Raw genomic sequence first — 24708 nt, 5'->3', positions numbered from 1 at the left:
AGAGTTGTATATTTAAAATTTTTTCCAATGTTTATTTTTTACTTCTTTTAAATATTTATTTTTGAGAGAGACACACACACAGCACAAGTAGGGGAGGGGCAGAGAGAGAGGGAGACACAGAATTTGAAGCAGGCTCCAGGCTCTGTACTGTCAGCACAGAGCCTGACATGGGACTTGAACTCATGAATCCTTACATCATGACCTGAGCTGAAGTTGGACACTTAACTGACTGAACCACTTAGGAGTCCCAACGTTTATTTTTGAGAGAGAGAGAAAAGGGAAGAGTCAGAGAGAGACGAAGACACAGAATCTGTAGCAGGCTCCAGGCTCTGAGCTGTCAGCACAGAGCCTGATGCGGGGCTTGAACCCATGAACTGGGAGATGATGACCTGAGCTGAGTCGCAGTTGGCTGCTTACTGAGCTACCCAGGCGCCCCTAAACATAACTACTTTTAAGTGGCCTCTAACATCTTTAAATTTGAAAAGGAGCTGATTTTTCCTTTTGACAAAATGCAGAGTTAGAAGAAGGTGAATTATTCTATTTAGAAAGACATGCACGGGGGCCTGGGTGGCTCATTCGGTTAAGTGTAGGATTCTTGATTTTGGCTCAGGTCATGATCCTGTGGTTTGTGGGCTTGAGCCCTGCCTTGGACTCTGCACTGATGGGTTGAGCCTGCTTGGGATTCTCTCTCTCTGCCTACCACCCTGCTCGTGCTCCTCATGCTGTCTCTCTCTCTCAAAATAAATAAACTTTAAAATAAAAAAGAACTCTTAGAAAGATATGCAAAATTTAGTTTCTGAGAAAAGCAGTGACAAATAATGGAATGGAACAAAATATTCTGATTTGCAACCACTGATAATGATAAAACTGGCACGTAATATATCTTAATTTCACTTAATAATATTAGCTGTGTAATTACTTTATGTAACTTAAAAAAAGTTTATTTATTTTGAGAGAGAAAGGGGAGGAGGGGCAGAGAGAGAATCCCAACAGGCTCTACACTGTCAGTGTAGCACCTGATGCGGGGCTCAAACCGGGAGATTGTGACCTGAGCCAAAATCAAGAGTTGGTCGCTTCCTACTAAGCTACCCAGGTCCCCCCCCCCCCCACCTTTATGTGACTTTTTAAGCCTTACTTTCTTCATCTATAAAATGAATATAGAACCTACTTTACAAGGTTGTTAGGTTTAAATGGGATAACTTGTTAAGTACTTAGCATATTGCCTGATACATAGTAAGTGCCCAGTAAGTTGTTGGCTATCACACACTAGCTGTTTAATAAATGTTTGCAAATGAATACAGGGAGTCTAATATTTAACACTGAAGTGCATTCCATAATTTTGATTTGGATTAATACATTTGGAGCTGGACATACCTTTTTGAAAGAAATGATTAGAATTTTTCTTTTAAGTCAGCTCCACACTGAGCGTGGAGCCCAACTCAGGACTTGAACTCAAGCCTGAGCTTCAGAGTCGGATGCCTAACTGACTGAGCCAACCCAGGCGCCCCTAAATTATTAGAATTTCTAATTCTAAGAGTAGCTTACAAACTTTTTATACCTATAGTGGACTACTGGCTAGTTCTACAAGAGATATTCTTTTTCCTTTGTGGATAAACCTTTCCTAAATAATGAAATTTTCTTTCCCTTTTCTACTTCATTTGTTTATTTAAGAGTCATTTCATGTCACTCTTCCACATCCTGGAGCTTTTTTCACCTTCCTAGCTTTGAAGGCATCCAAAGTACTCCTGCTCTCCTAAGCTTATCTTTATAGGTTCCCTTTGTACATCCTCACCTTGAAAGTGGTTTGTATTCCACAATATATTAATTAACAGACATTAAATGATGATCATATGCCAGTAAGACATGATACCTGCCCTGGGGGAATTCTGTCTTTTCATTTTTTTCCACCTCCTGAATATTTTCTTAAACTAGATACTCATGAAAGCAAGGAATTGTCAGTTCCTTGGGATTGTCAGTTCCTCTAAGCTAGTGTTTTTCAAACTTTAGGTTGTGACTTAATAATGGCTAGTGAATTCAATTTAGTAAGTTACAATAACAGTTTTTTTTAATGAAAAATAATAGGAAATAATCAGAATGTGGTATGTAAGGGTAAGCATTCTAATGAGAAACTTTTTTTTTAATGTTTATTGATTTATTTTTAGAGAGAGAGAGAGAGAGAGAGAGAGAGAAAGTGTGCTCACACAGGGCGAGGGGGGCAGAGAGAGAGGAAGAAAATTTCAAGCAGGCTCTGCAGGGCTCAAGCTTACCAACCATGAGATCAGGACCTGAGCCAAAATCAAGAGTCAGATGCTTAAGAAACTTCAGAGTTGGGCATCCCAGCAAACTTTTTTTTTTTTTTTGGCTGTATCTTTATGTGCTCTGGATAACCAGTTACATTTTAAAAATATGTACATTCAAGTTAATTACCCAGTTACATTTTTTAAAAATTTCTTTTTCAACTCATCCTTTCTACCTTTTTTTAATGTTTACTTTGTTTGAGGGAGCGTATTTGGGGGAGAGGTAGAAAGGGGGGGCAGAGGATAGGAAGCAGGTTCTGCACTGATAGTGAGCCTGATGTGGTGTTTGAACCCACAAACCATGAGATCATGACCTGAGCCAGAGTTGTATGCTCAACCAACTGAGCCATACAGGCACACCCCCTCCCCCCCTTTTTTTAAAGTGTATATTTATTTATTTATTTTCTGTAATCTCTACAGCCAAGGTGGGGCTCAAACTCATGACTCTGAGATCGGGAGTCACATGGTCTTCTGACTGAGCTAGCCAGGCGCTACATCATCTTTTTATGCCTTTACTTTATGTATTTACTTTTAATGCCTCTGAAGTATAATATACTTGTTTTTTCTTTTAATAAGTCTACTTCCAGTGTTTCCTGATTCTAGTCTCTAGTCTATTTGATAGTTATGTTATGCATATTTACCTTTATTAGGCTGCACATCTTGTTAGGGTACTAAGGACTCTGTCTAAAAGATCCCGGTAAGGGTACCAGCCATTTTGGGTGTGATGGTAACTTTTGAGGTGTTTATATTGGGGAACCTGTGTTATTACATATCTAGAGTCATAGCCTGTGTGTATGAGTGCAGTTTCTTAGGAATTGCAAAATTTATTTTTTAAGGAAGGAAAACTTTTTATTTGGAGCATATTGAGAAAATGTCTTTTATTTTTATTTGGGGTATATGTGGATTTTAAAAATATTGCAGCATATATTTTAACAGGATTTGTAAGGTGACTATTTAAATATATTAGATAAGTATATTAAGTATATTTTTAAAATTTCAGTATGCTTCAGTGCATGACATTTTACCATATCCTTATGTTTTGGTTGATGTTTTTAGTCCACTTGTGGTAGCAGTTATGAGTCTCTAGGCTGTATTTTTTACTGATTTCTTCAAATTTATTTCCACTGAGACTGAGAAAGAAATTTCAGAAAAACTTGATGAACAGCATTACTAAACAAGGGGAAGGCTTTTCCTTTGGGAAAGCTTTCTCTCTTTGCTAAAAGCATCTATATTGTTGATTGGAAAGACTAAAGTTACTTATTTACCTGTAATTATACTTGATAAGGAAACTTTATTGTTGCATAGAAACTCTGTATGGTATGTGTGATAGTATTTAACATGTAGTGTTTCAGTAATCTCATGCTATGTAAATGATAGATGATGATTGTGATGTTTTATAATAATGGATCATCACATTATAGGAGTATGGTGTTTGTTGGTTTTGTTCCTTAGAATTTAAGGGTTCTGAGTCCCAGAGGAACAATATAATGTGCTTGTTTTCAAATTCTTTACTTTGACATATATAGTTGTTAGCGCTGATTTTTCCATTATTGAGAAAATAGAGTAATGAAAAGATCCTTCCTTTTATCTTCATTTTAGGTACTGACAAAATGTTTTTGTGTATTATGTGTGAATATTCAAGTTCTGTAAAATAATGCTGTGAAACTTTAGAGTAAAAGGACTTAAAGAAGGAAAAGATGTGAAAGTTTTCTATTTAGAAAAGGAATGTCCTATAATAGACTCGGGTTGCTAGCGATGGAAAGTATAGAATTTGGGTATCTCTTCGTTTATGTGACATTTTGGTTGAACTAATTACACATATACATACAAATATATAGTGAATTGGTTGGAGAGAACCACTATATTCAAGAATAGCATGGTTTTAGAAGCAAATAAAAATATTGATATGTGAATTTTGTTTTTGTAATATGTATTAGATAATACAGTAAATTAGAAGAATTTAAGTTTTGCAAGAGAGGCTTATAACTATAGTAAAAGTTGTTATCCCAAAATCCTAAATAAAGGATTGTTACCAAATGAAATTTTTTCTGTCACTGGTTGAATATATAGGAAGTAAGTGCTATTTATTATTTAATAAAAAATAAATGATAAGGGGGATGGGAGTATTTTGGTTTGTATTTTACTTTGTTTTTGCATTTGGTAGTTTTAGTATTGGAATTAGATTTTGTGCCTGTAAGGAGGGCCAAAATGATATTTGAAAAAAACATGTTTTTAATCCGCAAGAATGGACCTACTTTGAAAGTTGTGTGTTTTGAGAACTTTGAGTAGGAATCAAAGAACTTTTATTTACCATATTTGGAATGTAGATACTTCAATAATGTATCATTCTTTCAGAAATTTACCTTCAGTTGGATAATTAGCCTCCTGATATTTTACTCTAAACAACTAAATTTAACAGGTCATCTGATTCATTTAAAAGTCTTGAAAGTGCAGATCTTCATTCAACCTTCTACGTGATGGTGTGGAATATATTAGGGTAGGAATGGTAAAACAGGTACAGTAAGCAAACACCTAAAATATGTCTTATGACTCTTTGAGGTGGTACATCCAGTCATTAACAATAAAATTCTGTTTTTGAGATATGAAATGTTTATTAAATAATAAAAATGTCTATTTTTTTTTTTTAATTTTTTTTTTCAACGTTTATTTATTTTTGGGACAGAGAGAGACAGAGCATGAATGGGGGAGGGGCAGAGAGAGAGGGAGACACAGAATCGGAAACAGGCTCCAGGCTCTGAGCCATCAGCCCAGAGCCCGATGCGGGGCTCGAACTCACGGACCGCGAGATCGTGACCTGGCTGAAGTCGGACGCTCAACCGACTGCGCCACCCAGGCGCCCCTAAAAATGTCTATTTTTGACATTAATTTAAGGTGCACTGTTACTCTGTTAATATAAATTATATTGGATTAAAGTTAGGATTCTGGAATGGTATCCTTAAATTTTAGTATTAAATTTTTTATTTATATTTTTAAAATGTTTTATGTTTATTTTTAAGAGAGAGTGAGGCGGGGGAGGGACAGAGAGAGAGGGAGACAGAGAATCTGAAGCAGGCTCAGGCTCTGAGCTGTCAGCATAGAGACTGATGCGGGGCTCAAACTCACAGACTCTGAGATCATGACCTAAGCTGAAGTCAAGATGCTTAACCGACTGTGCCACTCAGGCGCCGCTTTTATTTTTATTTTTAAGTAATCTCTACAACCAGCATTCAGGCTTGAACTCCCAACCCCAAGATGAAGAGTTGCATGCTCCACCAACTGAGCCAGCCAGTTGCTCTGGTATTCTAAATTTTAGTATCCATTATTTTACTTTGTCTTAGGTGGTACTGTGTGATAAGATGAAAACATTTTTTTGAAACAGTGTTCTTTTTTTATTCCTTTTGATGCATAGTGATTAAGCTATTTGGTATACTCATGCTTATCTTAGTATGGAAATCAATTTTCACTTAACACTTTTGAGATACTCAGGTTATAACTTTTGATTTGTTGGCATATACTATGAAAACACCAAATCAAAATAGTAATTGATGAAATTTGAATTTAAAGACTACCAGCTTAGGGCACCTGGCTGACTCAGTTGGTAGAGCATGCAACTCTTGATCTCAGGGTTGTGAGTTTGAGCCTGTGCTGGGTGTGGAGCCCACTTTAAATAAATGAAAAAATATCTTTAAAAGAAAAATATAAATAAAGACTACCAGTTTAGCCAGTACACTATGTAGCTTTAGGTTTATTTTAATTAAAATGAGATTCATTAATAACACATGTATTTGTTATATATTTTGAGTCCTATATTCTAGGCACTGTGTTTATCATAATGACATCTATTTATTATACATTCAAGTGCTATTTGCTAGGTGCTGTGCCCGGATACAAAAAATGAGTTAAGACTGGATTCCTCCTGTAGTTCAGTTTAGTTAGGGATATAGACTTGCAAATAGGTATATACAATAATTCAGTGCAAGATTTCTCAACCATGGCAGTATTGACATGTTAGGGAGGATAATTAATTGTTATGGGGGGGATCTGTGCTGTGTATTATGATATTTTGCAGCATTTCTGGCCTTTACCCATTAGATGCCAGTAGCACTCCCTGCCGCATGTGACAATCAAAAATGTCTAGACATTGCTAGATGTCCCCTGGGGAACAAAATCACTTCTGATTGAGATGCACTGGTTTAGTCAATGCTAAGGTTATGGGAAGTGGAATGTACAAAGAGCTGTTAAAGCAAAAGTAAAGGTAGAGTTTAATGATGTTCAGAAAGCTGGAATGAGCCCTGAGGGAGTGTGATTTTATCTAGGTCCTAAAGAAAAGTAGGACTGGAAAGGATATCAAATACCTGAGAGCATGAAAGATCAATATCTAAGAAAGGGATTCATAGTTTGTGGCTATAGGTTATTTATAGGGTTAGGAATGGATATTTGGTAAAAAATTACTTTGGGGCCATCTTAGTTCTTTTAACTGTTTAGTTGAGGCATAATTAATGCACCAGACTGCATAAATATGAAATGTAACATTGTTGAATTTTTGCAGATGTATACAGTCATGTAATCACCATGCAGAATATGAAACATTTCTAGCAGTTCTTATAGTTATTTTTTGAAGGACCATTTTTGCTGATGTGAGAATCATATAAAAGCAGGAGTGTATTAATCAGATTTGTGTTTTGAAAAGATTACTCTGAAGGTATTATGGAGAATAAATGGGCAGAAATTATATGTAGGAAGATTGGTTAGAAGGTTATTACAGAAGTCTAAATAAGGAGAGCTGACATGATGGATTTGAGAGACATTAAGGCAGAAAAATTGATAGGGGTTTACTAGAGGTAAGGGAAAGGATGTGTTGAGGAAGACTTTGTTTTGTAAGCAAACAAGAAAGATAGTGATTTTGGCTTTGGTTGTGTATTAGGAGAGACTAGGTTATGTTGTGGTAACAAACAGTTCAGAACTTTTAGTGGCTTTTAACAGGACATTTTTTTGCTTGACATGCTGTATGTATAGTGTGGGTTGGTGGGGGCTTCTGCTTGTTCTTGCTATGCAGGGTCTCAGACTGATAGAGGCTCCATTTTAACACATTGTTCGCGATCTCCATGGCAATAGAAAGGAAACTTGCTAATAACTCACTGGCTGTTAAAGTGTCTAGAAGAGGGTCATGTCATTTTGGCTTATTCATTGGCCAAAACAAATCCTATGGTCTTAACAGATTACACAGAAGAGGTAAGGAAGTGCAGTCATACTGTGCATTCTGAAGAAGAGAACTGAAATATTTCAGCCATAGTAAATATTTGCCATATGTTGAGTTACAGCTTATTTAGTCTTTTAAATAGTTAATTATGTTGAAATTTATGGTAAGAGTTTTAGTAGTAGTAGAGCTGCCAGTTACTGAACATTTATTTGTGTGTGTGATACTTTAAGATATATTTTTGTTTTAATCTTTTACAACATTTCTGCAAGGTAGGTGGCAGCCCCATTATATAGTGGGGAAACCGATGCTTGAGGTTAAAGAACTTACGATTGTGTAGCCAGTAAGTAATGGAGCCAGGAATATGTCTGTAAAACCTGAGCTAGTTGTACTCTACCAGGTTAAGTAGAATCTACATGGCAGTAGGGTAAAGGGAGGAAAAAAACTTTTTGACTAATCAATCACATATTGCTAATTAGACTTAATTTTTGGAAAAGATTTTGCTTTTAAGTAATCTCTACACCCAGTGTAGGGCTGAAATTCACAACCCTGAGATCAAGAGTTTCACGCTCCACTAGCTGAGCCAGCCAGGCAGGCCCCCTCAGACTTAATATTGTTAATTAGACTGAAGTGAATTAGCAGTAGTGTTCTTCCTGTAAATGACATTTCTCCAGAATGTTACTGAGATTTCACAAGTTTAGAGTATTTCACTACATTTTAAAGATTCAAAGATTAAAAGCTGCTGTTTTGTATTCATTAATTCTCTTTTTACCACCTTCTGATATCTGCCTATATCATAACAGAGTTATTAATGTTTGAATATGAAAATTTTTCGTCACTTCTTTGTACGTGAAATACTAGTGTATGTAGTTTATTTCTCTATTTCTCTTAGTGAGAATTTCCTTTCAGGTATGGGAATTACTAGTCTTGGGGTATTGATAATTAGAATTAGAGGGAATGTGGCTGTTGGGAATAGAAAAGTCAAGGAGAAGGCTGAGTCAGGATTTTATAAAAAAAACTAGTAAAGATTAAAGGAAATAAATCTGATTTGTAAAACTGTCTTCCAGCTTCTAATGAGGCAAAGAAAGAGCTTATCTTTTAGAGGCTAATAGTACTTTTACATGAAGTTAATGGACAGAGCTAAGAGCTAAGGCTGTCTATAATGGCAAAGGCCTGTGAGAAGTAAATTAGTCAAAGTATTTCCATCATACTTGCATCTTGGCACCATGGTTGCCTTTGGGAAATCATCAGCTTTTGCCTTAAAGTTGGAAAAGGCCTTAAATAATGGAAAGAGGTTAAGTTATTTAGAATAAGTTATAACTGTTCATGGTATAAAATTTAGAATATACAGGGGTGCCTGGGTGGCTCAGTCGGTTGGGTCCGACTTCGGCTCATGTCATGATTTCACAGTTCGTGAGTTCAAGCCCCACATCGGTCTCTGTGCTGACAGTTCAGAGCCTGGAGCCTGCTTCAGATTCTGTGTCTCCATCTCTCTCTCTTCCCCTCCCCTGCTCATGCTCTCTCTCTCTCAAAAATAAACATTGAAAAATTAAAAAATAAATATACAAAAAAGATACACCATGGAAAGTAAGTTATCCTTCCATGTCTATCCCCTTCCCACACTGTACCCCTTTGTACAAGCAATCATAATTTCTTATCTATCCTTTCAAAGATGGTTGGTATTAAACATTTGAATGGTGAATTAGGCAGGAGGAGGAAAACCTCCTAGTATGCATGTCTGCAGAACAGCAGTACACATTTACAAGCACTTCAAATGAGAGACATGAAAAATTTAGAGTTTAGGAGCATCTGGCTGGTTCAGTCGGTAGAACATGCAACTCTTGGTCTTGTGACTATAAGTTCCAGCCCCATGTTGGGTGTGGAGACTGCTTAAAAGTAAAATATCTTAAAAAAAAATTTGTAGTTAGTAAATTACCTGTATGGTACACATGGGAAATTTAGGATATGTAAATGTTATTGGTATTTTTTAGCAATTTAGTGTGTGCAAAAATATGCAAAAAATTTTCTAAGAGCATAAATATACCGGTGATCTTAGTCCTCCTGATCTTGTTTGCTTTTTTAATATTTTAAGTGCCAAAAAAAATCAATAAAAACATTTTTTATTAGGTCGATTTTTGGGGAGCAGGACTTTGAGTTTAGAGAGAGACTCAGGGTGCCTGGGTGGCTCATTCGGTTAAGCGTCCGACTCTTGGCTTTGGCTCAGGTCATTATTTCACGGTTCATGGGTTTGAGCCCCTTGTCCAGCTCTGCTCTGACAGAGTGGAGCCTGCTTGGGAGTATTTCTCTCTCCCCTCCTCTCTCTCCCCCCTTCCCCCTCTCTGCCCCTCCACCCCCAGTAAATAAATAAACTTAGAAAAATGTTTTTGAGAAGTCTCAAGGAGAATAAATATTCATGTGTGGTTCTAAATGTCTTCCTTGTAATGCTTAGTGCTATTTATTGTCCCCTTCTTAAAAATTTTATTTTACTGGCCCCTTACTCTAAATGTCTCCAAATGCCTGCCTGAGATGTCTTGTATTTCTTCGATATTCATAGATATGCTAGTTTCAACACATATAAAATGAACTCATCTTTTTCATTTCCCCTTGCAAAAGGTTCCCCTTATTTACCAGTTTCAAAGTTAATAATGTTCTTTTAGTCAGCGTTAACCAAAGTATAATTTACTTGCAGTAAAATTCACAAATTTTTAGTGTTCAGGTAACTGTCACCCTAGTGACAACAAAGAGCATTTTTCTGTTCCCTGGAAATTCCCTATAACCCTTTGCAATCACTCACTCTATTCCTAGGCAGCCACTGATGTGATTTCTATTACTATGAATTAGGTTTGTCTTTTCTAGTTTCATAGAAATGTAATCATACAGTGTGTATTGTTGTTGTTGTTTGTATTCTTTTGGCATAATGTCTGTGGTATTTATGTTGTTGCATATATTATGGTTCATTTCTTGTATTCCTTAGTATTATTCCATTGTTTTGTTATACCATAATTTATTTATCTGTTTACTTATTGGTATTTGAATCATTTCCAGATTTTAGCTATTACAAGTAAAGCTGTTATGAACATTTGTGTGCAAGACTTTTATGGCCATTTATTTTTATTTCTGTTAACCTTTCTAAAACCTTGCAAGCTAGAAGCTTTGGGATTGTTTTTGATTCTTTTAACCTCTATTCTCACCTGTATTCATCCAGTAGATTATGAAGTTATGGATTTTTTTCCTTTGGAATATGTTTTATTCTTCGTTCTCTTTTCCAAGTATCTTTAACATTCTTGTGAGAAAGTAAGTACTTTTTATTTTGTGAGGCCTTATTTCAGAGTAGAAGATCAAGGGTGATGTAGATGGTGCCTTTCTGAGTGAGGTTTATAGTTAGGTAAGATTGCAGACTGAAATCGGTGAGAGGATGATGCTGACTTTGAAGTTTCATGATGGGGCAAAGAAATGTTACTGTTGGTCTCTGGTTTTTGTAGAGAATGCCAGTTGTGAGAATGCCAGTTTTAGTGAGAATGCCAGTTGTGAGAATGCCAGTTTTAGTTTGTCTTCGTTTTTGTTTTGTTGTATATTCATAGGTATGTATGTTATGGTAAAAAAAAAATAAGTTTATTATCATGGGGAAAGTTCTCATTGCTGTGTGACCTTGAGCAAATTACTTAACCTTTTTGGGCTTAAGTTTCATCATCTGTAAAATGAGGATAATAATAATACCTGTCATGTAGAGTTATGAGAAGGATTAGATGCATTATTATATGTATAGTTAGTTCTTAGAACAGTACTTGGTATAAAGTGTTAGTATTATTACCTTGAGTCCAAGTTACTTTATTATTTTATTTTAGAGAGCGCACGAGCAGGGGAGTGGGGCAGAGGGGGGAGAGAGAGAGAGAGACAGAGAGAGAGAGAATCTTAGGCCCCATGCTCAGCGTAGAGCCTGACGTGGGGCTTGATCCCATCCCTTTGGGATCAAGACCTAAGCCGAAATCAAGAGTTGGATGCTTAACTGACTGAGCCACCCAGGTGCTCCAATTCTAAATTACTTTAAGGGCTATTTTTTCCTTTCCCATTTCAGTTCCTCTTACATATTAGTGTGATTTATCTCCTGACAGACCACTCTTTTGTTAACTGTTCAAACCTACAAAGGTACTGTATTATGTGGCAACTATTTGTGGGTCTTTCTTTCAATTGTGGTAAAATATACAAATGGTTACTTATACAAATGAAGTTTTACAGATGTACCTATCACTCAGATTAAGCTAGAAAAAGTTTCTAACATTCCAGATTATCATAAATTACTTTTGCAAATATATCTTTTTTTAAAAATTGAAGTATAATTGACATATAACATTATACTAATTTCAGTTATACAACATAATGACTTAATATTTATATAGCAAAATGATCACCACAATAAGTCTGGTTAACATCTGTCACCATACAAAGTTACAAATACTTTTTTGTTGTGATGAGAACTTTTAAGGTCTGGTGTCTTAGCAACTTTTAGATATGCAATACAATATTATTAACTATAGTATGCTGCCTTGATAACCACCAATCTGTGCTCTGTCTCTGTAGATTTATCTGTTCTGGATATTTCATATAAATGGAATCATATAAAACCTTTTGTATCTGGCCTTTTTCATTTAATATTATTTATTTAAAATTTTTTAAGTGTTTATTTTTGAGAGAAAAAGAGAGCACAATCAGGGGAGGGGCAGAGAGAGAAGGGGACAGGGTATCCTAAGTGGGCTCTGCACTGACAGCAGAGAGCCTGATGCAGGGTTTGAACTCATAAATCGTGAAATCATGACCTGAGCTGAAGTTGGACACTTAACCAAATGGGCCACCCAGGTTCCTCTTTCACTTAATGTTTTAGAGGTTCATCCACACTGTAGTTTGTATTAGTACTTTATTCCTTTTTATGGCTTAATTCTACTCGATTGTATGTACATACTACAGTTTGTTTATTCATTCATTTGTTGGACGTTTGGGTGATTTTTACCTTTGGTTGTTGTGAATAGTGCTACAATGAACATGTGTGTGTGTGCACATGTACTTCTTTGAGTACCTGTTTTCAGTTCTTGTGGGTATATACCTAGGCGTGAAATTGCTGGGTCATATGATAATTCTGTGTTTTAACTTTGAGGAACTGCCAGGTGTTTTTCACAGAGACTAAACTACTTTATGTTTCCACTATGTTTAACTATGGGTAGTTAAAAAGAAGAGATTGTAAAACAAGAAGGGATATGGTGACGCTAGTTTAAATTTTCTTAAGAGTATGACTCCTTCCAACATTATATATAATTAGAAATGTTATCATATTTTATTTTTTAATTTAAATTTTAGTTAACGTACAGTGCAATATTGGTTTCAGGAGTAGAATTCAGTGATTCATCACTTACATGCAATACCCAGTGCTCATCACAACAAATGCCCTCCTTAGTACCCATCACCCGTCTAGCCCATCTCCCACCCACCCACCTCCCTCTGTCAGCCCATAGTTAGTTCTCTGTCATTAAGAGTCTTTTGTGGTTTGTTTCCCCCTCTTTTTATTTTCCTCCCCTTCCCATGTATTCATCTGTTTTGTTTCTTAAATCCTACATATGAGTGAAATTATATGGTATTTGTCTTTCTCTGACTTATTTCACTTAGCATAATACATTCTAGCTCTGAGCACGTCATTGCAAATGACAAGATTTCATTCTTTTTGATGGCTGAGTAATATTCCATTGTGTATATACCACATCTTCTTTATCATTCATCAGTTGATGGATATTTGGGCTCTCTCCATAGTTTGACTATAGTTGCTAATGCTGCTATAAACATTGGTGTGCATGTACCCCTTTAAATCTGTATTTTTGTATCCTTTGGGTAAATACCTAATAGTGTAATTGCTGGGTCCTAGGGTATTTCTATTTTTAGTTTCTTGAGAACCTCCATACTGTTCTCTAGAGGGGCTGCACCAGTTTGCATTCCCACCAACAGTGCAAGAGGGTTCACCTTTCACCACATCCTTACCAACACCTGTTGTTTCTTGTGTTGTTAACTTCAGCCATTCCGACAGGTGTGGGGTGGTATCTCATTGTGGTTTTGATTTATATTTCCCTGATGATAAGTAATGTTGAGCGTCTTTTCATGTATCTGTTAGACATCTGGATGCCTTCTTTGGAAGAGTGTCTATTCATGTCTTTTGCCCATTTCTTGACTGGGTTATTTGTTTTTTGGGTGTTGAATTTGATAAGTTCTTTATAGATTTTGAATACTAACCCTTTATCAGATATGTCATTAGTAAATATCTTTCTCCCATTCCGCAAGCTGCCTTTTAGTTTTGCTGATTGTTTCCTTTGCTGTGCAGAAGCTTTTTATCTTGATGAAGTCCCAGTAGTTCATGTTTGCTTTTGTTTCCTTTGCCTTTGGCAACGTGTCTAGTAAGAAGTTGCTGTGGCTGAGGTCAAAGAGGTTACTGCCTGTGTTCTCCTGTAGGATTTTCATAGTTTCCTGTCTCACATTTAGGTCTTACATCCATTTTGAATTTATTTTTGTGTATGGTGTAAGAAAGTGGTCTAGTGTCATTCTTCTACATGTTGCTGTCCAGTTTTCCCAACACCATTTGTTGAAGGGACTGTCTTTTTTCCATTGGATATTCTTTCCTGCTTTGTTTGAAGATTAGTTACCATATAGTTGTGGGTCCATTTCTGGGTTTTCTGTTCTGTTCCATTGATCTGTGTGTCTGTTTTTCTGCCAGTACCATACTGTCTTGATGACTACAGGTTCGTGATATAGCTTGAAATCTGGAATTGTGATGTCTTTTTCAGGATTACTTTGGCTATTCGAAGTCTTTTGTGGTTCCACGCTATTTCAGGATTCTTTGTTCTAGCTCTGAAAAAATGCTGGTGGTATTTTGATAGGGATTGCATTAAATGTGTAGATTGCTTTGGGTAATATAGACATTTTAACTATGTTTATTCTTCTAGTCCATGAGCATGGAATGTTTTTCCATTTCTTTGTGTCTTTTTCACTTTCTATCATAAGTGTTCTAGGGACATCTGGGTGGCTCAGTGGGTTAAGCGTTTAACTCTTGATTTCAGCTTGGGTCATAATATCACAGTTCATGGGTTCAAGCCCCGCGTGAGGCTCTCTACTGTCAGTGCAGAGCCAGCTTGGGATTCTTTCTCCCTCTCTCTGTCCCTTCCCTGTGCTCGCTTGCTCTCTCAAAAAATAAACTTAAGGGGCGCCTGGGTGGCACAGTCGGTTAAGCGTCCGACTTCAGCCAGGTCACGATCTCGCGGTCCGTGAGTTCGAGCCCCGCGTCAGGCTCTGGGCTGATGGCTCAGAGCCTGGAGCCTGTTTCCGATTCTGTGTCTCCCTCTCTCTCTGCCCCTCCCCTGTTCATGCTCTGTCTCTCTCTGTCCCAAAAATAAATAAACGTTGGAAAAAAAAAAAAAAAACTTAAAAAAAAAAGGGGGGGAGTTCTATAGTTTTCTGAGTATTATAATTAGAAATTAAATTTTTTTAAATGTTTTATTTATTTTTGAGACAGAGAGAGACAGAGCATGAACAGGGGAGGAGCAGAGAGAGAGGGAGACACAAAATCCGAAGCAGGCTCCAGGTTCTGAGCTGTCAGCACAGAGCCCAGTGAGGGGCTCGAACCCATGAACTGCTAGATCATGACCTGAGCTGAAGTTGGACGTTTTAACTGATTGAGCCATCCAGCTGCCTGTTTAAATTTCATTTAAATCCGGGGCGCCTGGGTGGCGCAGTCGGTTAAGCGTCCGACTTCAGCCAGGTCACGATCTCACGGTCCGTGAGTTCGAGCCCCGCGTCAGGCTCTGGGCTGATGGCTCGGAGCCTGGAGACTGTTTCCGATTCTGTGTCTCCCTCTCTCTCTGCCCCTCCCCCGTTCATGCTCTGTCTCTGTCTGTCCCATAAATAAAATAAAAACGTTAAAAAAAAAAAAAAATTTAAATTTCATTTAAATCCAAGTTAATTAACATGTTAGGTATGTGTTTTGCAAATCTTTTCTCTCAGGCTTGTTTTTTATTAATATTACCTCTCAGAGAACAGAAGTTTTCAATTTTGATGAAGTCTAGTTTATCAATTCCTTTTTTTTTTTTATTAAAAAACTTTTTTTGAGGGGCGCCTGGGTGGCTCAGTTGGTTGAGCATCCAGCTTCAGCTCAGGTCATGATCTCGCAATTCGTGAGGTCGAGCCCTGTGTCGAGCTCTGTGCTAACAGATCAGATCCCAGAGCCTGCTTCGGATTCTGTGTCCCCCTCTCTCTCCGCCCCACCCCTGCTTGTGCTCTGTCTCTGTCTTTCAAAACTGAATAAACATAAAAAATTAATAAAATAAAAAACTTTTTTTTAAGTTTATTTATTTATTTTGAGAGAGAGAGAGAGCACGAGCAGGGGAGGGGCAGAGAGAGAGAGGGAGAGAGAAAGAATGCCAAGGAGGCTCTGAACTGTCAGCGTGGAGCCCAGTGCGGGGCTGGAACCCATGAACTGCTCGTGACCTGAGCTGAAATCAAAGTCGGATGCTTAACCAACTGAGCCGCTCAGGTGCCCCTTTATTTCTTTCTTAATTTCTTTTTTTTTTTTTAAATGTTTGTTTATTTTTGAGAGAGAGACAGAAACAGAGTGTGAGTGGGGGAGGGGCAGAGAGAGAGGGAGACTCCAGAGAGCATAATTAGCACAGAGCCTGAAGTTGGGCTTGAACCCAGAGAACCACGAGATCATGACCGGAGGCGACGTCGGACTCTTAGCTGAGTGAGCCACCCACGTGCCCCTAGGTGCTTTTCTTTTTAATGTAAGTTTTAGAATACGTTTGTCAGTTTCTTTAAAAAAAAAAAAAAAAAGACCATTAGTCTTTTGAGATTGTATGGCATCATGGAGAGCGATTTGGAGAGCATGAACACCTTAACAATATTGAGTCTTCCGGTCTACCAGTAGAGCGTATCTCTCTGTTTATTTAGGTTATCTATGATTTCTGTCATCAGTGCTTTGTAGTTATCAGCATACAAATTTTGCACATATTTGTTAGATTTATTCCTAAGTAATGATTTTTGATGTTATTGTAAATGTTACTTTTTTCCTCCAAACTTGTTTTGCTACTGCTGTGTAAAAATACGTTGATTTTTGTGTATTGACTTTGTATTGTACAACCTTAAGAAATCACTTACTAGTAAGTTTGAGAAGCTATTTTATAGATTATTTGGGATTTTCTAAGTAGACAGTTTTGTTTATGATTAAAGATAATTTTATTTCTTCCTTTCCAATGTGAATGCTTGCTTATTTATTTATGCATGCATGCATGCATGCATGCATGCATGCCTTATTGCACTGACTAGATCCTTCAGTACAATCTGGAATAGGTGTGGTGAGAGTGGATATCCTTGCCTTGTTCCCCATCTTATGGGAAAAGTACTTAGTCTTTCATCATTATATACGATGTTAACTGTAGGGTTCTTGTAGTCTTATAGATATTCTTTATCAAGTTCAGGAAGTTCCTTCTATTTTCAGTTTGCTGAGTTTCTGCCATGAATGAATTGAACTTTGTCAATTTTTTTTTTTTTTTTTGCCTCTACTGAAATCATATAATTATACTTTTTAAGTCTAATATAATGAGTTATATAGGTTGCTTTTTCACTCCAGGGATGAACTCCACTTGGTGATGATACATTATTATTTTCATAAGTTGCTAGGTTCTATTTACTAATACTTTGTTCAGAGTTTTTGCATTCATATCTAAGGGAGATACTGGTCTGTAGATTTCTTGTTCGTATCTGATTTTGGTATCATGGTATTGTTGACTTCTTAAGTTAAATTGCTAAGTGTTTTTATGCTAGAACTGTTTATGTAGAACTGATGTGATTTTTTTTTTTAATGTTTATTTTGAGACAGTACATGCAAGCATGAGCAGGGGAGGGGCAGAGAAAGAGGGAAAGAGAAGAATCTCAAGCAGGTTCTGCACTGTCAGCACAGAGCCTGACCAGGACTGGATCCCATGAACATTGAGATCATTACCTGAGCAGAGATCAAGAGTCAGATGCTTAACTGAGCCACTCAGGTGCCCTGATGTTATTTCTTTCTTAAATATTTGGTAGAATTTACCAGTGAAACCATTTGGGTTCAATTTTATTTGTGACAAGGCATTTAAATTCAGTTTATTTAGGAGCACCTGGGTGGCGCAGTTAGTTAAGCATCTGACTCTTGATTTGGTTCAGGTCATGATCTCATGGTTCATGAGATCCGAGCCTTACATCCGGCTCTGTACTTCTAGCACGGAGCCTGCTTGAGATTCTCTCTCTTCACTCACTCTCACGCTTGTGCTGCACACACACACTCTCTCTCTCAAAATAAATAAATAAACATTAAAAAAGGCAACTTATTTATTTATTTATTTTTTAAATATTTTCTCTCATTCCTTTCATTCTCTTTTTTTTTAATTTTTTTTTTAACATTTTTTATTTATTTTTGAGACAGAGAGAGACAGAGCATGAACGGGGCAGGGGCAGAGAGAGAGGGAGACACAGAATTGGAAGCAGGCTCCAGGCTCTGAGCCATCAGCCCAGAGCCCGACGCAGGGCTCGAACTCATGGACCGCGAGATCGTGACCTGAGCTGAAGTCAGACGTTTTAACCAACTGAGCCACCCAGGCGCCCCGTAAAAAATGCAATTTATTTAAAACAAACATAGTTAGGGGCACCTGGCTGGCTCAGTCCAAAGAGCATGTGACTCTTGATCTTGGGGTCATAAGTTCAAGCCTCACATTTGGTAAAGAGATTACCAAAAAAGTAAATAAACTTAAAAAAAAAAAAAAAGTAAAACAGTTATTTAGGGTGTCTATTTATTCTTGAGTTAACTTTGATAGTTTGTTTTTATCAAATTAACTGATAAAATTATACATAACATTCTCTTATAATTTTATTTAAAGTATATTTTTGAGTGAGTGAGCATGTGTGAGTGCGAGAGTGGTGGGGAGGTGGGGGACAGAGGATCTGAAGCAGGCTCTGCAGTGACAGCAGAGAGCCTGATGTGGGGCTTGTACTTAGGAACCATGAGATCATCATCTGAGCCGAAGTTTGACGCTTAACTGACTGAGCCACCCAGGAGCCCCTGTCTGTAGGGTCTGTAAGTGATAGCCCCTTTTTAATGCCTGATACTAGTAATTTGTATCCTTTCTCTTTCTTTTTGGATCACTTGGCTTGAGATTTATCTATTTTACCTTTTCAAAGAACTGGATTTTGGTGAAATTGATTTTTCTCTTTGTTTTGTTTTCAATTTCATTGGGTTTTACTCTTTATTATTTTCCTCCTTCTGCTTTTATTGTATTTAATTTGCTTTTTTTCGTTTGTTTTGTTTATTTCCTAAGCTGGATGCTTATGGTGTGACTTTACATCGTTCTTGTTTTCTAATGCAGGGATTTAATGTTACAAGTTTCCTTTTAAGTACTTGTTTAGTTCTGAACCACAAAGTTTGAATCCTGTTTCCACTTTTATTCAATTCAAAATATTTTCTTATTTTCCCATATGCTTCTCTTTGACCTACCACATGTTTTTGTTTATTTGTTTGTTTAGTTTTTACTGTTCAAAGTTTATTTGGTATTTTAATTGGTATGACTCTTGGATAGTTGGTTGCATTGTTTACATGTAGATCTTTTTTTTGTTTTGTTACAGTATGGCAATGTATACTATTCTGATATATGTAGTACACAAGATCTGTTGGAACAGTTCTGCACAATATGTGCAATATTGAATGTATACTTTGGATCCCAGGATGTGGTTAACTGGAAAAAAAAAGTTGTATGAGGCATGTTGGGTGAAAGAACCAGGAATCATAACACAGTAAATACATATATGATTTGAGGAACAACTGTAACATATGCAGCAATGTCACTGGTGCCTCTTAGGTGGTAGAACTATTTTATATTTTACATTAACCAATTTAGGACTACATAAGATAGGTATCATCCAATATCAGCATATGGCTGCAGGGTTTTATGAGCTATTCTGTTTGCAACTTGAGGAAACTGATGTTTTTCCTAGATCATTTTAATAATTACTAGAGTAACATAATAAGGACAATATATACAACCTCCAACTAAAATCCTGTTGTAGCCTAAACAGTGAAGTGGTACAATAGTAGAAAACTTTAAAACTGCAGTTCTTTTTGGATCCCCCTGAAGTGTATCTGTACTCTTCTTCAAGTAGGCCTCTTCCTCAGGAGTCAGATTCACCTTCACAACATCTGAGATTCCATTCTGTCTCAAGGAACACAGAGGAAGACATCATGTTTTATTCCATAGAATCCCTTAATCATGGTGGAAATTGGATGCACCCCCCTAAGATTCTTCATTATACTTTCTGCCAAATCTGCCACAGGATGTGTAGTCTTTCTGTTTGATGACCTTATACGCACTGTTTCTAAGCCTCTTTCCACTGTTACTTATCTGCATTAGTGTCTCTGTCAGGGTGCAGATACTTCTGGGAGACACCAGCAACATTTGCTCCATGCAGATACACTAGAGTCTCCATGCTCACCAAGGACCCACCCATGACAGCTTAATGGCTGAACTCCCAGCCTTTCCCCCATTAGGTAATGGAGCCAGACTGAATCCAGATTGCAACCACTTCCAATAACACAGTGTTTTTGGAAAGGTGCTTATCTTCCAAGCCACACGTGTCAAGATATCCACAGGATTGGAAACAACAAGCAACTTGCAGTTTAGGCTCTATTTTACAATAATTACAAATGATGAATTTAAATATGTTTGCTTTATGCTGGACAGTCTCTTGCTAATAGGCCCCAGCTGTGATAATAACCAGCTTGGAGTTTGCAGTCATGTTACAGTCTTTACCAGAGGCAGTTTTTGGTGTTCTAAGGAAAAGGCTGCCGTGTTGGAGATCCATCATCTGTCCCTTCAGTTTGTCTTTCATGATATCAGTAAGAGCAAGTTCATTTTCCAAGTCCTTCATTGAGAGACTGATGGCAGGACCCTGGTTAAATTCTTGGTTTCTGCTCAGGTCATGATCTTCCAGTTGTGAGATAGATCCCCTTGTGGGGCTCCATGCTGAGAGTGGAGCCTGCTTAAGATTATCTTTCTCTTTCCCTCTGCCCCTCTACCCGTTCACAAACTCTATCTCTCTAAAATAAAAAAAGAGACTGATGGCACAGCCCATGCCAACAGCACCAACTCAAAAACCGTAATCTTACTCTTGGGGTTATGGCCTGCCTGCCTGCCTGCCTGCCTTCCTCCCTCCCTCCCTCCCTCCCTCCCTCCCTCCCTCCCTCCCTCCCTCCCAAGCTGATCCTTGAGAATTGCCACATTGGATTTAGAACCAAAAGGAATTGAGGGTTCTTGTTAGGCCAGGTGGGTGTGCATATGTGTGGCATTGGATCAGACTTGGTGACAGTGGCTTCAGTACCCCCACTATATGTTATTTAGAATTGTGTTGTTTTGGGGCGCCTGGGTGGCTCAGTCGGTTAAGCGTCTGACTTCAGCTCAGGTCACGATCTCGCGGTCCGTGAGTTCGAGCCTCGCGTGGGCTCTGGGCTGACAGCTCAGAACCTGGAGCCTGCTTCCGATTCTGTGTCTCCCTCTCTCTCTGCCCCTCCCCCGTTCATGCTCTGTCTCTCTCTGTCTCAAAAATAAATAAACGTTAAAAAAAAAATTTAGAATTGTGTTGTTTAATTTCCAAATATTTAGGAACGTTCCTGATTTAGTTTCTAATTCTGTGTGGTCAGAGAATACACTCTGTATGAATTTAATTCTTTTGTATTTGTTGAGACTTTTTTTTCCTTAAAATTATTTTTAATGTTTTTATTTTTGAGAGAGAGAGAGAGCACAAGTGGGGAAGGGGCAGAGAGAGAGGGAGGCACAGAATCCAAAGCAGGCTCCAGACTCTGAGCTGTCAGCACAGAGCCTCACATGGGGCTCTAACTCATGGACTGTGGGATCCTGACCTGAGCTGAAGTTGGATGCTTAACTGACTGAGCCACCCAGGTACTCCTGTTGAGACTTTTTTTTTTTTTTTAAAGGTTTTGTTTTTTAAGTGATCTCTACACCTAATAGGGGGCTGAAACTCAACCCCAAGGTCAAGAGCTGCAAGCTTCACTGATTAAGCCAACCAGGCACCTTGTTTTGACTTGTTTTATGGCTGGGTGTATGTCTGGTTTGGTTAATGTTACATAAGCATTTGAGAAGAATGTGCATTCTTTGTTAGATGGAGTGCTTTATAAATGTGAATTAGGTTAAATTATTTGAGTGTTAAGTTTCTGTATCCTTATTGATTTTCTGTACTTGTTTGTTCAGTTATAGAGAGTAATTTTGGAATGTTAAGTATAATTTTTCATTTGTCTTTTTATGTTCTTAATTAAAAAAAATTTTTTTAAATGTTTATTTACTTTTGAGAGACAGAGACAGAGCACAAGCAGGGGAGGGGCAAAGAGAGAGGGAGATACAGAAATCCCAAGCAGGCTCCATGCTGTCAGCAGGAAGCCTGATGCGGAGCTCGAACCCGCAAACCATGAGATCATGACCTGAGTCAAAGTCAGACACTCAACCAACTGAGCCAGGTGCCCCTCATTTGTCTTTTTAAAGTTTTGTCTGTTTTTCTTCATGTATTTTGAAGTTTTATCAGGTACATATGCATTTAGGATTGTGGTATATGTTTTAATGTTTGTTTATTTTTTGAGGGAGAGAGTGTGCATGCAAGCCAGGGAAGGACAGAGAGAAGGGGGCGGGGGTGGACAGAGGATCCGAAGTGGGCTCTGTGCTGACAGCAGCGAGCCCATTGCCGGGGCTTAAACCTACGAACCCTGAGATCCTGACCTGAGCTGAAGTTGGAAGCTCAACTGACTGAGCCACCGAGGCACCCCCATGCTGATATGTTTTTGACATGACAGTTTTAGATGTGAATTCTACATTCTTATTATTTTTTTTCTGTAGGAAATATGTCTTTTCTCTGACTAGTCGTAAGGCTTTTTATTATTGGTTTTTCAATAAATTGACTATAGTGTACCTTCATCTTGATTTGAGGTTATCCTGGAGGTGTTTATTGAGTTTCTTGAATCTGTGGGATTAAAGTTTCCATCAAAATTAAGAAATTTTTGGTCATTATTTCTTCTAATAATTTTTTAGTTCATCTTCTTATGTGGTACTCCAGTTGCATATATGTTAGACCATTTAATATTGTCCCACAGTCACTGTGATCCTACACATTTTTTCTTTTTTAATTGTGCTGTTACATGGTTTTTTATTTTCATGTCTCCATATTAGTAGATCTTTTAAAAATTTATGTGTTTTCTTCACTGTCCTATGTCATATTAATCCCATCTAGTGTATTTTTTGATTTCTGAATTGTATTTTTCATCTTTTGAAGTTCCATTTTGCTCTGTTTTGTTTTTTTCCTTTCTCCTTTCTCTCTTTGTTTTGTATATGTTTTTATTTAAATAATTGTAGATACTTAGAATAACTAATGCTCTTTTTTGCTAATTTCTCTTTCATTCTGAGATCTGTTTTTGTTGACCAAGTTTTCTGTTGGTTATGGATAGCATTTCTTGGGTTTTTTGGTATGTCTTTTTCTTTTTTAAAATATTCTATTTTATTTTAATTTTTTTAAGTTTATTTATTTTGGGAGAGCATGTGTGTGAGAGTGGGGAAAAGGCGGGGGGGGGGGGGGGGGAGAGAGAATCCAAAGCAAGCTCTGCACAGTCAGCATGGGGCCTGACATCAGGCTTGAACCCACAAACGGTGAGATCATAACCTGAGCTGAAATCAAAAGTTGGACACTCAAGTGACTCAGCCACCCAGGCTTGCCTAAAATATTTTATTTTTAAGTAATCTTTACATCCAATATGGGGCTTGAATTTACAACTCCAAGATCAAGAATCACATGCTCCACCGACTGAGCCAGTCAGATGTCCCTGCAGTTTTTCCTTTTTTTAAAAATATGGAACACTTCACAAATTTACATGTCATCCTTGCATATGAACCTTACTAATCTCTGTGTCATTCTAGTTTTAGTATATGTACTGCTGAAGTCAGCAGTTTTTGGTATATCTTTTAATTTTTGATTGAGTTTAGTATGTTCTCCCCTCTTTTTTTTTTATTCTGAATTTTTTGCTTATCTTTTAAAGAACATTACACTTTGTCTTGATGGGCACTTGCTTGTGGATTGCCTTAATCCCTTCAGGAATGCTAATTTAGCTCTGCTGGTAAGTTATGACCCTTTTGGGGACTCTACTGAGTTCTCTAAGTCTCTGAGGATTCGCCACCATGGTTGAGTTGGAACTGAGACCATCTTCTAGCCTGTGTGACCTCTGGGAGTTTAGCTCCCCCATAGTTGTTCTTTGCCTGGCCTTACGGAGTTTCAGGAAACCTGTGCATGTGCAGCTTTGTATTCAGCCAGAGATACTGGAAGGCATCTGCTGAACAGTTCTGAAATTCTTTCTCCAGAAAGTCTACTTTCTCTATTTCAGTTGGCTTGGCCTTCCTAAACTCTGATCTTTTTTTTTTTTTTTTTAATAACTTTAAAATTTATTTATTTTGAGAGAGGGAGAGAGACTGTGAGCAGGGGAGGGGCAGAGAGAGGAGAGAGAGAATCCCAAGTAGGCTCCACACTGTCAGCACTGAGCCCAGTATGGGACCCGAACTCAAGAACCATGAGGTTATGACCTGTGCCAAAACCACGAGTTGAATGCTTAACCAGTCAAGCCATCCAGGCACCCCTGATATTTGTCTTCTTTGCTCAGAGACTGCTGTGCTTTTCTTGGAATCTCTTGGCCTATACTGCATTCTAGAAAGTGTTTCTAGGTAGAAAGCAGTAACCCTAGAACTTACCTTGTTTCACTTCTAGCAGAGATTGTGGTCATGTACTGCCTCTTGTGCAGTGTCTAAAAAGGAATTTTATATTTTTCCAGCTTTTCAGATCTTATGACAGGAATATAAATCCTGTCCCAATTACTCTATCATCACTCAGAAACAGAAGTTGATCCTGAAATTGCATATACCAAGTTTCAAAACAGTTTGATTGGCTTAAATTTTGTCATAATATGAATAGCCAATATTGTGATATTCTTTTTTTTTTTTTAAGTTTTATTTATTTAAGTAATGTCTACATCCAACATGGGGCTCGAACTCATGACTGTGAGACTAAGAGTTGTGTGCCCCTCTGATTGTGGCAGCCAGGTGTCCCTGGTGGTATTATTTTTGA

General features: G+C 37.6%; 1 protein-coding gene, 1 non-coding gene and 1 pseudogene across 2 annotated transcripts in view; 1 reads left to right on the top strand and 2 right to left on the bottom strand.

The window, feature by feature from the left end:
- Positions 1-24708, top strand: part of TAOK1 (TAO kinase 1) — a 147471-nt gene that overhangs the window by 4969 nt on the left and 117794 nt on the right. The window lies entirely within an intron of this gene.
- LOC112855108 (L-lactate dehydrogenase A chain pseudogene) overlaps positions 1-24708 on the bottom strand; it is a 39865-nt pseudogene that overhangs the window by 4519 nt on the left and 10638 nt on the right.
- On the bottom strand, positions 23440-23543 carry LOC112855833 (U6 spliceosomal RNA). Its single transcript, XR_003223054.2, has one exon. It is a non-coding gene; the product is annotated as a U6 spliceosomal RNA (small nuclear RNA).

The sequence above is a fragment of the Puma concolor genome, chromosome E1 (assembly GCF_028749965.1).
Source record: "Puma concolor isolate L17-30 chromosome E1, mPumCon1.1.hap2, whole genome shotgun sequence".
NCBI lineage: Eukaryota > Metazoa > Chordata > Mammalia > Carnivora > Felidae > Puma > Puma concolor.
This window is presented reverse-complemented; position numbering and strand designations above follow the sequence as displayed.